Below are 15,812 nucleotides of genomic sequence, written 5' to 3'. Positions count from 1 at the left end.
AGGGACATCAGTCATATGGAAGGAGAGAGAGAACATCGTTAAAAAAAAAAGAAAAATAAATGTCCTCTCACAGACAAGGTTCTAAAATTACTGAATCCAAAAATACCATGTCCTGTGAAACTTTAATAGGTCAATTATCTGCCTTTGCTGAATAAAGGTCATGTATGACAAACCAACAGCTAAAATCATTCTCAATGAGAAAGAGTTGAAAGCTTTTCCTTTAAGATCAGGAATAATAGAAGGATGTTCACTCTTACCACTTCTATTCAACATAGTACTGGGTGTTCTAGCCAGAGCAATTAGGCAAGAGAAAAAAAATACAAAGTATCCAATTTGGAAAGAATGAAGTTAAATTTTTTTTTACAGATGACATAGTCTTATACATGGAAAGCCCTAAAGACTCTGTCAAAAACCTCTTAGAACCAATAAATCCCCAAATGTCCAACAACGATAGACTGGATTAAGAAAATGTGGCACATATACACCATGGAATACTATGCAGCCATAAAAAATGGTGAGTTTATGTCCTTTGTAGGGACATGGATGAAACTGGAAACCATCATTCTCAGTAAACTATCGCAAGGACAAAAAACCAAACACCACATGTTCTCACTCATAGGTGGGAATTGAACAATGAGAACACATGGACACAGGAAGGGGAACATCACACTCTGGGGACTGTTGTGGGGTGGGGGGAGGGGGAGGGATAGCATTAGGAGATCTACCTAATGCTAAATGACGAGTTAATGGGTGCAGCACACCAACATGGCACATGGATACATATGTAACAAACCTGCACATTGTGCACATGTACCCTAAAACTTAAAGTATAATAATAATAAAAAAGAAAAGAAGAAAAAATAAATAAATACAAATGGTTTACAATAGAATCATATTTAGTGATAAGCACATAGGGTATGAGGCCATCCGAAGTAAATGCAGAACCAAATCTCTCATTCATCTGCACTCAATCACATATGTTTAGTGATAAAATGCTAAGTGGAAAAACCTGAATTATGTAAATTTATCTCTCCCTTTTGCCTTTTTAAATATACATACAGTCAAACTCTTTGTGATTTACTAATGAACAAGTAATACTCCATTGCATATGTAATGAATTATGTGGCATAAAATCAATATTAATTGTAAAAATTCTATGACAATAAGGTTAGAAGGAATGTGAAATAGCAGCAATCATCCCATAGCCAAAAAAATAGATATTTTTGCCCTCTGGAAAAAAAAAAAACAACCGATAAATCAATTCAGTAAAGTTGCAGGATACAAAATCAACATACCCAGTAGCATTTCAATACAATAAAAAACTGTCTGAAAAAGAAATTAAGAAAACAGTCCCATTTACAATAGCTACAAAAAAATAAAGTAGAAGTTTAAGTAGGTAAAAGATCTGTAAGCATTGATGAAGGAAATCAGGGAAGACACAAATAAATGTAGAAAAATCTTATGTTCATGGATTGGAAGACCTAATATAAAAATGTTCCTACTACCCAAAGCGATCTACATATTCAATGTAGTCTTTATAAAAATTCAAATGACATTTTCACAGAATTAGAAAAAGCAATCCTAAAATTTCTATGGAACCCCAAAGACACTGAATAGCCAAAGCAAGAACAAAGCTGGAGACATCACACTATCTGACTTCGAAGTATACTACTAAGCTCTAGTAGCCAAAACAACATGATCTGGCATAAAAACAGACCAAAGAAACAGAAAGAAGAGCCCAGAAATAAATCTACACGTTTATAGTCAATTGATTTTCAACACAAATGCCAAGAATACACAGCAAGGAAATGACAGTCTCTTCAATAAATGGTGTTGGGACAACAGAATATCCACATGCAGAAGAATGAAATTGGCGCCTCCTCTCACTTCTTATACAAACGTCAACCCCAAATGGATGAAAGACATAAAGACCTGTAACTGTAAAATTTCTCAAGACAAAATATCCATTGCATTGGTCTCAGATTTTTTTTTTTTTTTTTTTTTTTTTAGATATAACACCAAAAGCAAAAAACAAAAGCGAAACCAGATAAATGGTATTACATTACACTAAGTAGTTCTGTACAGCCAAGGAAACAATCAACACAGTGAAGAGACAACTTATAGAATGGGAACTTATATTTCCAAACTGTTATGTCTCATAAGGGGTTAATATTTAAAATATGAGAAAATCAAATAGTATTAAGAAAACAACAGAATTAAAAAATGGGCAAAGGATCTAAACAGATATTTCTCAAAAGAACGCACACAAATGGCCAATAGGTATATGAAAAGCTGTTCAATATCACTAATCATTAGAGAAATGCAAATTAAATCCACAATGAGATATCACCTAACACATGTTAGGCTATTAGAAAGAAGATGGAAGATAAGTGTTGGCAAGAGAGTGGAATAAAAGGAACTCATACACTGTTGATGGGACTGTAAATTAGTACAGCCATGTTAAACAGTATTGAGCTGCCTCAAAAAAGTAAAAACAGAACTACGATATCTTTCAGTAATCCCAATTCTGGGTATATATCCAAAGGAAATGAAATCAGTATGTGAAAGATTTCTGCACTACCATATTCATTGTAGGATTATTCCCAACAGACAAGCTATTAAATCCACATAAGTGTCCATGAATGGATTAATGGGTAAAGAAAATGTGATATATGTCCACAGTGGAATACTGTGAGTTGTTAAAAAAAAAAAAAAAAAAGATAGCCTGTCATTGTTGATAACATGAAGGAAACTGCAGGATGTTAAGTGAAAAGTCAGGTACGGAAAGATAAATATGGCATGATTTCACTTACATGTGAAATCTACAAAATTTAAGTTCATAGAAGTAGAGGGTAGAATGGTAGTTACCAGGGGCTGGTGGGGGAGAGATGGAGAGATGTTGGTCAAAAGATATAAAATTTCAGTTAGGAAGAGTAAGTCCATGAGATCTATTGTGTGACAGGATGGCTATAGTTAGTGTAATGTACTATATTCTTAAAAATTGCTAAGAAAGTAGATTTTAAGAATTTTTACCACAAAATAATAAGTATGTGAATAATGTGTATGTTAATTAGCTCAATTTCGCTATTGCACAATGTGTGCATATTTTAAAACATGTTGCACACAATATATACAATTTTTGTCAAATAAATAATGTTTGCATGGACAGAGGCCCAAGACTTAAGATTAAATTGGTTTGCACTGTAAAGAAAAGAGAAATGAGGAAAGCCTGAATCTTTAAGCACATCCAAAATAACTCAGGCTGTAGCCCATTTACCCCAGATCAGTAAGATTCTCTCCTAAGTGCCAACATAAAATGAAATTTCCTAAATGCAACCTGGGGGTAGTGGGTATATTAGATCTGCCTTATATTTGAGTAGGTGAAGTAAAAGTTGAGACTATAACATTAATCTAGGAGTAAGGTTTTTATCACAGGAATTACCATCAATGCCTGATATATTATTGAATTAACATTGGCAGAATACACTAGGATTGGTAAACATAGGCACATTGTTTCTTATAGAGTCTCCTAGCATAATGAGATTCTGAATCACTGGTTTTCTTAATTCTCCATCCATTCAGTATACTTCCCAGAAAAATGAGGCAGAGCTTTTATCCCCAGTTAAATTATTTGAAGTCAGTTTCTTTTTCTATTAAGGAATTACATGTCATGCAATTATAAGGAAAGTACATTTGTTGAAAAGATAAACTTTAGAGTTCACTTGACATAGCTTTTTGGAGAATATTTTGCTTTTTCCATTGACTGTAAGGCCAATAGTACAGAGTCTCCTGAAACATTTAGAAGTTTGTTTATGTAAACTGACACTCTAGAAGGGGAGATGGGAAATAGACAACATGTGAACTTCCCAAAGCTGGAAATAGTCTGCAGAGTGTATCAGGAGTTTACACATCAGATTCACTACAGGCAGGAATCAGAGGACCTCTGGGAACTCTGAAGCCCTCTTGAGAAGATTACTTTAGCTCAGATAACCTCAAAACTGAAATGTGGATTTTATATTCATTTCTTGTCTAACACAGACAACATCAATAAAGATACACCTTGCCAAAGATGATGTCAGCCTTGAAGACAAAGATTTGACATGATTTCAAAGAAATGTCTTAGAGAATTCTGGGTTTCCTCGACACAAGCCATGCTTATCTTGAGAAGTGGCCATGAAAATTCAGTTTGTGTTTGTTAATGCATACTTTTGTGAGTCTGGATTATCTGCAGCCTGCTGTCAAAGAGAAAAATGGTCAAATTTAATTGTCAATAATTTCAAGTGTATTTGCCATGTGAAAGACCACTCACCAGTTCAAAACACTATTTATATTCACTACAGTAGTCTTCATAATAAAAGATGCTAGGAACAAAATTAAATTTTAATTTATATAAGTTAATTATATAAAAGTTAAATATAGCTGTTTTAAAATGAAATAGATATGTTTGCAGTAAACTAATTAAAGACAATTTTTGAAGTATAATTTTAGGGTTTTCATTTTGTGAAAGAAATTTCTAATGCAATAAGATGATTTCAGGTAAACTTAAATGTAAGTATTGATATGTATTGAATGAAGCAGCGATAGAAGAGGTTGATAGATTTCTTTAGTCTTAAGTCTATGGCTCTAAAAGTTTGAGTCAGTTTTACATGGTTCACATTTGTTTTGTTTATATTTTTCAATAACTAGCAATATATACATGCTACATGCAGGTATTATAAGTTATTTAATTTTTTTGATGATCAAGTCTTCTGAATTAAATCATTTAAAAAGAAGACTTTGACATTTTTATGTCCCTTTAAGATTAGAGTCTGACCTGTTTCCTGTTAATTGAATATATTCTTTGCTTTTCATTTATGGATAAGTACATTTTAAAAATCTGTATTGTCTTTGAAGAATTATTTTTGTATTTAGCTCCTACTTATTCACCATGTTTATTAAAATTGTTAAAATGTCTCAAGATTCATCTGCTATTTCTTTTAATTATCCTGTTCTTAAATATTTTTATTTTTATATACTGAGAATATGTCAAGTATTTTAGTCATTTTTGTATCTGAGAAGACCTTACAGTAGTTCTCAAACATAAATGACATTCTGGCTGCAAATGAAGTTCTTATTTTATAGCATTTTACTCTTTAAATGCAGTGAATTCTATGATTTCATGTCTATTTCATTTCTATCACTGTCTTCAGTTTCAGTCTGATTTGTGTTTAATTTCAAATTTTTGCCCTTTTAAAAACTTACATTGTAGAATAATATAAATAACATTTATATTGTTTTATTTAATGCAGAAATATATGCCAATTTTACTAATATTTCATAGTCAAAATTCATTTTTTTGCATAGTTGGATATGTTTTGCTAATAGGCTGGAGGTTTTTGTGTTTGGTCTTGTTAGAGCATTCTTTATGACTTTTGTGTAATTTTAATACTTTATCAATAGCTACTATTTACAAGCACTTTTTATAGCTTTATGGGGTAAAAATGCCACTTTGTTACATGGATATATTGTGTAGTGGTGAATTCTGTGCTTTTTTGCATAACCATCGAAATTACTTAGTGTACATTGTACCATCTAAGTAATTTCTCATTCCTCACCCCCTCCCACCCTCCAATCCTTCCAAGTCTCCAATGTCTATTATTCCATTTTCTATGTCTATAGATACACATTATATAGTTCCCACTTACAAGTGAGAACATAGGGTATTTAACTTTCTGAGTTATTTCAATTAAGACAATGGCCTCCAGTTCTATCCATGTTGCTGTAAAAGACATGATTTCATTCTTCTTTTATGGCTGAGTAGTATTCCATGGTGTGTGTGTGAGTGTGTGTGTGTATATATATACATATATCTTCATTTTCATTATTCAGTAATCTGTTGATGGACACTTAAGTTGATTCCATATCTTTGCTATTGTGAATAGTGCTGCTATAAACATATGGGTGCAGGTATCTTTTTGATTTAATGACTTATTTTCCTTTGGGTATATACCCAATGGTGGGATTGCTGGATGAAATGCTAGATCTACTTTTAGTTTTTTGATAAATTTTCATACTGTTTTCCTTAGAGGTTATACTAATTTACATTCCCACTAACCGTATGTAAGCATTCCCTTTTCTCCACGTACTCACCAACATGTTATTTTTTGATGTTTTAATAATAGCCCTTCTGACTGATGGCATCTTGATGTGGCTTTAATTTGCATTTCTCTGATAAGTGACGTTGAGCATTTTTTCATATGCTTGTTGGACATTTGTATGTTTTCTCTTGAAAAATTTATGTTCATGTCATTTGTCAATTTTTTAATGGCGTTATGTTGTTCTTGTTAAATTCCTTGTAGACTCTGGATATTATTCCTTTGTTGTATACATAGCTTGCAAATATTTTCTCCCATTCTGAAGGTTTTCTGTTCACTCTGTCGATCATCCTATTTCCTGTGTAGAAGCCTTTCAGTTTAATTAACTTCTGCTTGTCTATTTTTATTATTGTTGTCTTCTGAGATTTTCGTCATAAATTATTTGCCTAGGCCAATATCCAAAGGGTTTTTCCTCACTTTACTTATAGAATTTTTATAGTTTTAGGTCTTACATTTAAACTTTAATTCATTTTGAGTTAATATTTGTATATGGTGAGAAACTGGAATCCAGTTTCAATCTTTTGCATATAGCAATCCAAATTTCCCAGCATCATTTATTGAATTAGGGTATCATTTACCCAGTGCATGTTTTTGTTGACTTTGTCAAACATAAATTGAGTGTAGGTGTGTGGCTTTATTTCTGGGTTCTCCAGTCTATTCCCTTGATCTATATGTCTGTTTTTATACCAGTACTATGTTATTTTAGTTATCATAGCCTTATACTGTAATTCGAAGTTAATGTAGGGATACTTCTGGCTTTGTTCTTTTTGCTTAGGATTGTTATGGCTATTGGGGTTTCTTTTAGGTTCCATATGAATATTTGGAGTGTTTTACTAATTTTGTGAAAAATGATGTTGGTATATCTATAGGAATTGTATTAAATATGTAGATTGCCTTGGGAAGTATAATCATTTTAACAATATTGATTCTTCAGATCCATGAACATGGGATGTTTTCTCATTTGTGTCATCTATTAATATATTTTATCAGTGTTTTATAGTTTCCTTCTAGAGATCTTATTTTTTACCTCCTTGGTTAAATATATTTATATGTGTTTTCCTTTTTGTAGCTATTAAAAAGAATATTGACTTCTTGATTTGGTTCTTAGCTTGATTGTTATTGGGATATAGAAATGCTACTGATTTTTGAATGTTGATTTTGTGTCCTGAGACTTTAGTGAAGTTATTTATCAAATCTAAGAGTCTTTTTGAGAAGTCATTACGGCGTCCTAGGTATAATATCATATCATCACCAGAAAGAGATAATTTGAAGTCCTCTTTTCCAATTTGGATGCCTATTTATTTCTTTCCCTTGCCTGATTTCTCTCACTAGGCTAGTACTATGTTGAATATGAGTGGTGAAAGAGGGTATCCTTGTCTTATTACAGGTATTAGGGGGAATGCTTTCAGCTTTTCCACAATCAGTATAAATTTGGATGTGGGCTTGTTGTATATAACTTTTATTATTTCAGGAATGTTTCTTATATACCTAGTTTGTTGAGGGCTTTCTAAAAAATTTCAACAGTTTTGGGGGTAGTTTTTAAGTGCTTTAGTGGTGATTTCTGAGGTCTTGGTGTGCCCATCACCTGAGCAGTATACACTGTATCTGATTTGTAGTCTTTTATTTCTCATCCCCTCCCACCCTTCCCCCAAGTCCCCAAAGTCCATTATATTATTCTCATGCCTTTGCATCCTCATAGTTTAGCTCCCACTTAAAAATGAAGACATACAGTATTTGGTTTTCCATTCCTGAGTTACTTCACTTAGAATGATGGCCTGCAGCTCCATTCAAGTTGCTGCAAAGGCCATTACTCTGTTGGCCTTTGTATTTTTTTTTTAACTGAGTAGTATTCCATGGTGTATATATACCACAATTTCCTTATCCACTCATTGGTTGATGGGCCTTTAGGTTGGTTCCATATTTTTGCAAACCGCAAATTGTGCTGCTATAATACGCAAGTGCATGTGTCTTTTTCATATAATGATTTATTTTACTTTGGGTAGAAACTCAGTAGTGGGATTGCTGGATTGAATAGTAGTTCTACTTTTAATTCTTTAAGGAATCTCAGTACTCATTTCCATACAGATTTTAGTAGTTTACATTTCCCACCAGCAGTGTAAAGGTGTTCCTTTTACACCACATCCACACCAGCATCTGTTATTATTTTATTTTTTAATTATGGCCATTCTTGCAGGAGGAAGGAGGTATGTCACTGTGGTTTTAATTTGCATTTCCCTGATAATTAGTGGTTGAGAATTTTTTTCATCTATGTTAGCTGTTTGTATCTCTTTTTTTTTGAGAGTTGTCTATTCATGTCTTTTGCCCACTTTTTAATGGGGTATTTTTTTCTTGCTGATTTATTTGAGGGCCTTGTAGATTCTGGATGTTAGTCCTTTGTCAGATGCATAGTTTATAAATATTTTCTCCCACTCTGTGGGCTGTTTACTCTGCTGATTATTTCTTTTGCTGTGCAGAAGCTTTTTAGTTTTAATTAGGTTCCATCTATTGCTTTTGGGTTCTTTTTTTTTTTCTTTGAGACAGAGTCTTACTCTGTCACCCAGGCTGGAGTGCAGTGGCGCAAGCTCCGCCTCCAGGGTTCATGCCATTCTCCTGCCTCAGCCTCCCAAGTAGCCGGGACTACAGGCACTCACCACCACACCCGGCTAATTTTTTTGTATTTTTAGTAGAGATGGGGTTTCACCGTGTTAGCCAGGATGGTCTCCATCTCCTGACCTTGTGATCCGCCCACCTCAGACTCCCGAAGTGCTGGGATTACAGGCTTGAGCCACCGTGCCCAGCCGCTTTTGGGTCCTTAATCATGAATTTTTTGCCTAAACCAATGTGTAGAAGAGTTTTTGCAATGTTGTCTTCTAGAATTTTTATGATTTCATAACTTAGATTTAAGTTGTTGATCCATCTTGAGTTGGTTTTTGTATAAGGTGAGACATGAAGATCCAGTTTCATTCTTCTACATGTGGCTTGCCAGTTTTCCCAACACCATTTTCCCTGCTTTGTTTTTGCATGCTTTGTCAAAGATCCATTGGCTGTAAGTATTTGGCTTTATTTCTGTGTTCTATATTCTGTTCCATTGGTCTCTGTGCCTATTTTTATACCAGTACCATGCTGTTTTGTTAACTGTACTTTTGTAGTATAATTTGAAGTCAAGTAATGTGATGCCTCCAAATTTATTCTTTTTGCTTAGTATTGCTCTGGCTATGTGGGCTCTTTTTTGGTTTCATATGACTTTTAGTGTTGTTTTTCTTGTTCTGTGAAGAATGATGATGGTATTTTAATGAGAAATGCATTGAATCTGTATATTGCTTTGGGCAGTATGGTCATTTTCACAATATTGATTCTACCCACCATGAGCATGGGATGTGTTTCCATTTGTTTGTGTTGCCTATTATTTCTTTCAGCAGGGTTTTGTAGTTTTCCCTGTAGAGGTTTTTCACCTCCTTGGTTAAGTATATTTCTCTAAGTTTTTTTCTTTCAGCTATTGTGAAAGGGGTTGAGTTCTTGATTTGATTCTCAGCTTGGTTGCTGTTGGTATATAGCAGAGCCACTGATTTGTGTACATTAATTTTGTATCCTGAAATATTGCTGTATTCATTTACCAGTTTTAGGAGCCTTTTGGATGAGTCTTTAGGGTTTTCTAAGTATACACATATCATCAGCAAACAGCAACAGTTTGACTACCTCTTTACCAATTTATTTCTTTAGTCTAATTGCTCTGGCTGGGATTTCCAGCACGATGTTGAATATAAGTGGTAAAAGTGGGCATCCTTGTCTTGTTCCAGTTCTCGGGGGAATACTTTCAACATTTCCCCATTCAGTATAATGTTGGCTGTGGGTTTCATATAGATGGCTTTTATTACCTTAAGGTATATCCTTTCTATGCTAATTTTGCTGAGAGTTTTCATCATAAAGGGATGATGGATTTTGTCATATGCTTTTTCTGTGTCTATTGAGATGATCATGTGATTTTTGTTTTAAATTCTGATTGTGTGGTGTATTACACACATAATGTTAAACCATCCCTGCATCCTTGGTATAAGACCCACTTGATCATGGTGAATTATCTTTTTAATATGCTGTTGGATTCAGTTTGCTGGTATTTTTTTGAGGATTTTTGCATCTATGTCCATCAGGGATATTGGTCTGTAGTTTTCTTTTTTGTTATGTCCTTCCCTGGTTTTGGTATTAGGGGATACTGGCTTCACGGAATTATTTAGGAAGGATTTCCTATTTCTCTATCATTTGGAATAGTGTCAACAGGATTGGTACCAATTCTTCTTTGAATGTCTGATAGAATTCAGCTGTGAGTCCATCTGGTCCTGGACTTTTTTTGTTGGCAATTTTTTTATTACCATTTCAATCTCACTGTTATTGGTCTGTTCAGAGATTCTGTATCTTCCTGCTTTCAGCTAGAAGGGTGGTATATTTCCAGGAATTCATCCATCTCTAGGTTTTACACTTTATGCTCGCTTGTAAAAGTGTTCACAGTAGCCTTGAATAATCCTTTGTATTCTGTGGTATCAGTTGTAATACCTCCTGTTTCATTTCTAATTGAATCTTATTTGGATCTTCTCTCTTCTTTTCTTGGTTAATCTCACTAACAGTCTATCATTTTTTCTTCCCAAAACAACAGATTTTTGTTCATCTTTTGTATCTTTTTGTTTCAATTTCATTTAGTTCTGCTCTGATTTTTGTAATTTCTTTTCTTCTGCTGGGTTGGGGTTTGGTTTGTTCTTGTTTCTCTAGATCCTTGAGGTGTGAGCTTTGATTGTCTACTTGTGCTTTTTCACTTTTTGATGTAGGCATTTAATGCTATGAACTTTACTCTTCACACTGCTTTTACTGTATCCCAGAGATTTTGATAGGTTGTGTCATTATTATTGTTCAGTACAAATAATTTTTTAATTTCCATCTTGATTTCATTATTGATCCAAAGATTATGTAGGAGCAGCTTATTTAATTTCCATGTATTTGTATAGTTTAGTAGGTTCCTTTTGGAGTTAATTTCCAATTTTATTCCATTGTGGTCTATGAGAGTGCTTGATATAATTGTGATTTTCTTAAATTTATTGAGATTTGTTTTGTGGCCTATCATGCAGTCTATCTCTGAGAGTGTTTTATGTGCTGATGAAAAGAATGTATTTTCTGCAGTTGGTTGGGTAGGATGTTCTGTATCTGTTAAGTCCATTTGTTCCAGAGTATAGCTTAAGTCAATCGTTTCTTTATTGACTTTCTGTCTTGGTGACCTGTCTAGTGCTCTCAGTGGAGTATTGAATACCTCCACTATTATTGTGTTGCCATATAGCTCATTTTTAGGTCTAGTAGTAATTGTTTTATAAGTTTGGGAGCTCCAGTGTTAAATGCATATATATTTAAGATAGTGATATTTTCCTCTTGGACTAATCCTTTCATCATTATATAATGTCCCTATTTGTCCTTTTTAATTGTTGTTGCTTTAAAGTCTGTTTTATCTGATGAAAGTATAGATACTCTTGCTCACTTTTGTTTGCCATTGGAATGGAGTATCTTTTTCCACCCCTTCACCTTATGTGAGTCCTTAGGTATTAGATGAATCTCTTAAAGACAGCAAATACTTGTTGTTGAATTTTTCTTCATTCTGCCATTCTTTTAAGTGGAGAATTTAGGCCATTTACACTCAGCATCAGCATTGAGATATGAGGTAGTAATCTACTCTTCATGCTAGTTGTTGCATGAATAATTTTTTTTCATTGTTTTATTGTTTTACAGGCCCTGTAAAACATGCTTTAGGGAGGTTCTATTTTGGTGTATTTTAAGGTTTTGTTTCAAGATTTAGAACTCCTTTTAACATTTCCTGCAGTGCTAGCTTGGTAATGGTGAATTCTCTCAGCAATTGTTTGTCTAAAAAAGACTTTACCCCTCCTTCATTTATGAATCTCGGTTTGGCTGGACACAAAATTCTTGGCTGATAATTTTGTTTGAGGAGTTTAAAGACCCCAATTCCTGCTGGATTGTAGGGTTTCTGCTGAGAAATCTGACATTAATCTGATAGGTTGTCCTTTAAGGTTAAGGGAGGAAACCACCCCTCATATTGTCTTATGCCCAATTTCTGCCTCCAAAGAAAGAAGAAATAACTAAAAGGCAGAAATGAAATCCACAGGCAGACAGCCCGGTGCTGTGCCCTAAGCCTGGTTAAAGATCGACCCCTAACCTAACCGGTTATGTTACCTATAGATTCCAGACATTGTATGGAAAAGTGTTGTGAAAATCCCTGTCCTGTTCTGTTCCGTTCTGATTGCTGGTGCATGCAGCCCCCAGTCATGTACCCCCTGCTTGCTCAATTGATCATGACCCTCTCACACAGACCCCCTTAGAGTTATAAGCCCTTAAAAGGGACAGGAATTGCTCACTCAGGGAGCTTGGTTTTTAGAGACGTGAGTCTTGCCAAAGCTCCCGGCTGAATAAAGCCCTTCCTTCTTTAACTCCGGGGTTTTGTCAGTGGCTTGTCCTGCTACAAGGTTACCTGATGCTTTTGCCTCACAGTTCTTAAGATTCTTTCCTTTGTCTTTACTTTAGATAACCCGATGACTATGTGCCTAGGTGATGATCTTTTTGTGATAAATTTCCCAGGTGTTCTTTGAGCTTCTTATGTTTGGATGTCTAGATCTCTAGCAAGGCCAGGGAAATTTTCATTTATTCCCTCAAGTTATTTTTCTGAATTTTTAGATACTCTTCTTCCTCAGCAACAACAATTACTCTTTGGTTTGGCAGTTTAACATAATCTCAGACTTCTTGGAGGCTTTGTTCATTTCTTTAAATTCTTTTCTCTTTGTGTTTGTCAGATTGTGTTAACTGGAAAGCCTTGTCTTTGAGCTCTCAAGTTCTTTCTTCTACTTTAATTCTATTGTCGAAACTTTACAGCATAATTTGCATTTTTCTAGGTTTGTCTTTTATTTCCATAATTTGTGATTGTCTTTTCTCTATGATAGCTATTTCTCTGGACACTTTTTCAACAATATTCTGTATTTTTTAAAATTTCTCTAAGTTAGTTTTCACCTTTCTCTGGTGTCTCTTTGAGTAGCTTACTAATCAACCTTCTGGATGATTTATCTGGCAATTCAGAGAGTTCTTCTTGTTTTAGATCCATTGGTGGAGAGCTACTATGATCTTTTGGGGTGTTGTAGAACCTTGTTTTGTCATATTACCAGAATTACTTTTCTGGTTCCTTCTCATTTGGGTAGACTGTTTCAGTGGAAAGATCTGGAATTCAAGGGCTGCTGTTCATATTATGTTGTCCCACAAGGTGATTCCTTGATGTGGTGCTCTCCCTCTTCCCCTAGGAATGGAACTTCCTGAGGGCCAGACTGCAGTGATTGTTATTGCCCTTTTGGGTCTCGCCATCCAGTGAGCTACTGTGCTCCAGGCTAGTGCTGGAGAATGTCTGCAAAGAGTCCTGTGATGTGATCCATCTTCAGGTCTCCCAGCTGTGGATATCAGCACCTGCTCTGGTGGAAGTGGGAGGGGAGTGGAGTGGCCTCTGTGGGAATTCTTGGTTATAGTTTTGTTTAGTGCGCTGGTTTTCTTGAATGCTAATTATGCTAGCAGTGAAGTTGTCACACAGACAGACTCAGGACCTTTGATTATTCAGGGTGCTGCAGGCTGTGGAATTAGCTATTGTTTTCTCCTTCTGTGGGGCAAGGTTGTTCTGAGTTGCTGTAATGGCTTGGGTTGGTTGGCCGGCCTCCAGCCAGGAGGTGGTAATTTCAAGACAGCACCAGCTGTGTTAGTAGAATGGGGATATAATCTTGCCCTACTTTGGCCAGGATGAGTACTCGAGGTCCTCACGTGATGGGCAAGACCATAGAGCTCCCAAGAGTTTGTCTTTTGTCTTCAGCTACCAGGGTAGGTAGAGAAAAACCATGAAGTGGAAACAGGGTTAGAAGAGTCTAAGCTCAGACTGTCCTTGAGCAGGGCTTACTGTAGCCACTGAGGGAATAGGAGTGTGGTTCTTAGGCCAGTGGAGTTATGTTCCCTTTGGGGATTATGGCTGCATTTGCTGCATCATACAGGTCACCCAGGAAGTTGGGGAAAGCCAGCTATGACAGGCCTCACCCAGCTCCCATGCAGCCAGCAAGGCAAGTCTCCCTTCCACCGTGCCCTGCTAACCACACTGAATATATACCCAGGCAGCTGGCCAGCAATGTTGAGATCTTGGCACAGTCTACAAGCCTCCCCAGTGAGAAAGCAAAAAGGGCTCTCAGATCTCACCCCTTCCTGCCTGCCTTCACTGTTGGTTGTGGCTTCTGTGATTATATCTGCACTTTCCATTCATCCCCACAGGATTCTGTTCAGGAAAATTTGTGCTCAATTGAAATAATTATAAAGTTCAGCAATGAGATTCCTTCACCCTCCAGCTCCTCCCAAGTTCCACGGTCTACCTTCCTTTCCCCAAGGACCTCTGTGAGAAAAGGCCAGGAATGACTTCCCTGAGTTTGAGCTGGGGACCAGGAGTTTCTATAGGGCTTTTCCTGCTGTGGCTTCTACTTTTATGTTTTTCTTGACTCCCTAAATCTGTTTCAACTCTAGGTAAGCTTAAATCTGTGAACCACAAATATCTGAGACAGGTCCCAGTCAATTTTGAAAGTTTATTTTGCCAAGGTTAAGGGTATGTGCCTATGGCACAGACTCAGGGAGTCCTGATGAAATGGGTCCTGTGTGGTAGGGGCACAGCTTAGCTTTATACATTTTAAAGAGACATGAGATATCAATCAAGATATATAAGATGAACACTGGTTCGGTCTAGAAAGGCAGGGCAGCTCAAAGCAAAGGTGGGACAACTTGAAGAAAGGAGGAGGCTTCCAGGTCATAGGTAGATAGACAAATGATTGCATTCTTTTGAGTTCTGTTTAGTCTTTTCAAGGAGGCAATCAGGTAGCATTTATCTCAGTGAGCACAGGGATGACTTTGAATAGAACTGGAGGCACATTTGCCCCAAGCAGTTTCCAGCTTGACTTTTCCCTTTTAGCTTAGTGATTTTGGGGTCCCAAGATTTTTTTTCACAAATCCTTCTCCTGTGATCTATATTTTCAGGTTCCCCAGTGGGGATGTGTGTTTGGAGGCCAACTTTTCTCCCTATCACACTTTGGAAACTCAGTTTTTCAGCTGTCTCACAGTTTGCAGCAGCAAGCTTCTTCTTTCAGAGAGTCTGTGAATTTGTTCTGAACTTTGGTGTACATATGTATTAGTCCGTTTTCATGTTGTTGATAAAGACATACGCAAGAGTGGGTAATTTATAAACAGAAAGAGGTTAAATGGACTCAGAGTTCCACATGGCTGGGGAGGCCTCACAATCATGGCAGAAAAAGAAAGGCACATGCTACATAGTATCAGACAAGAGATAAAAGTCAGCCAAATGAAAGTAGTTTCCCCTTGTGAAACCATCATATCTCATGAAACTTACTACCATGAGAACAGTATGGGGGAAATCGCCCTCATGATTCAATTATCTCCCACCAGGTCCCTCCCATAACACATGGGAAGGAGATTTGGGTGGAGGCACAGCCAAACCACATCAACATATATTGAAAATCATTATATCTTCTTGCTGAATTGAACCCTTTATCATTATATAGTGATGTTCTTGGTTGCTTCTTATAATCTTGACTTCTATTTTGTCTGATATCA

The sequence above is a fragment of the Hylobates moloch genome, unplaced genomic scaffold (assembly GCF_009828535.3).
Source record: "Hylobates moloch isolate HMO894 unplaced genomic scaffold, HMol_V3 SCAFFOLD_1, whole genome shotgun sequence".
Classification (NCBI taxonomy): Eukaryota; Metazoa; Chordata; class Mammalia; order Primates; family Hylobatidae; genus Hylobates; species Hylobates moloch.
Note: the sequence above shows the minus strand (reverse complement) of the source record.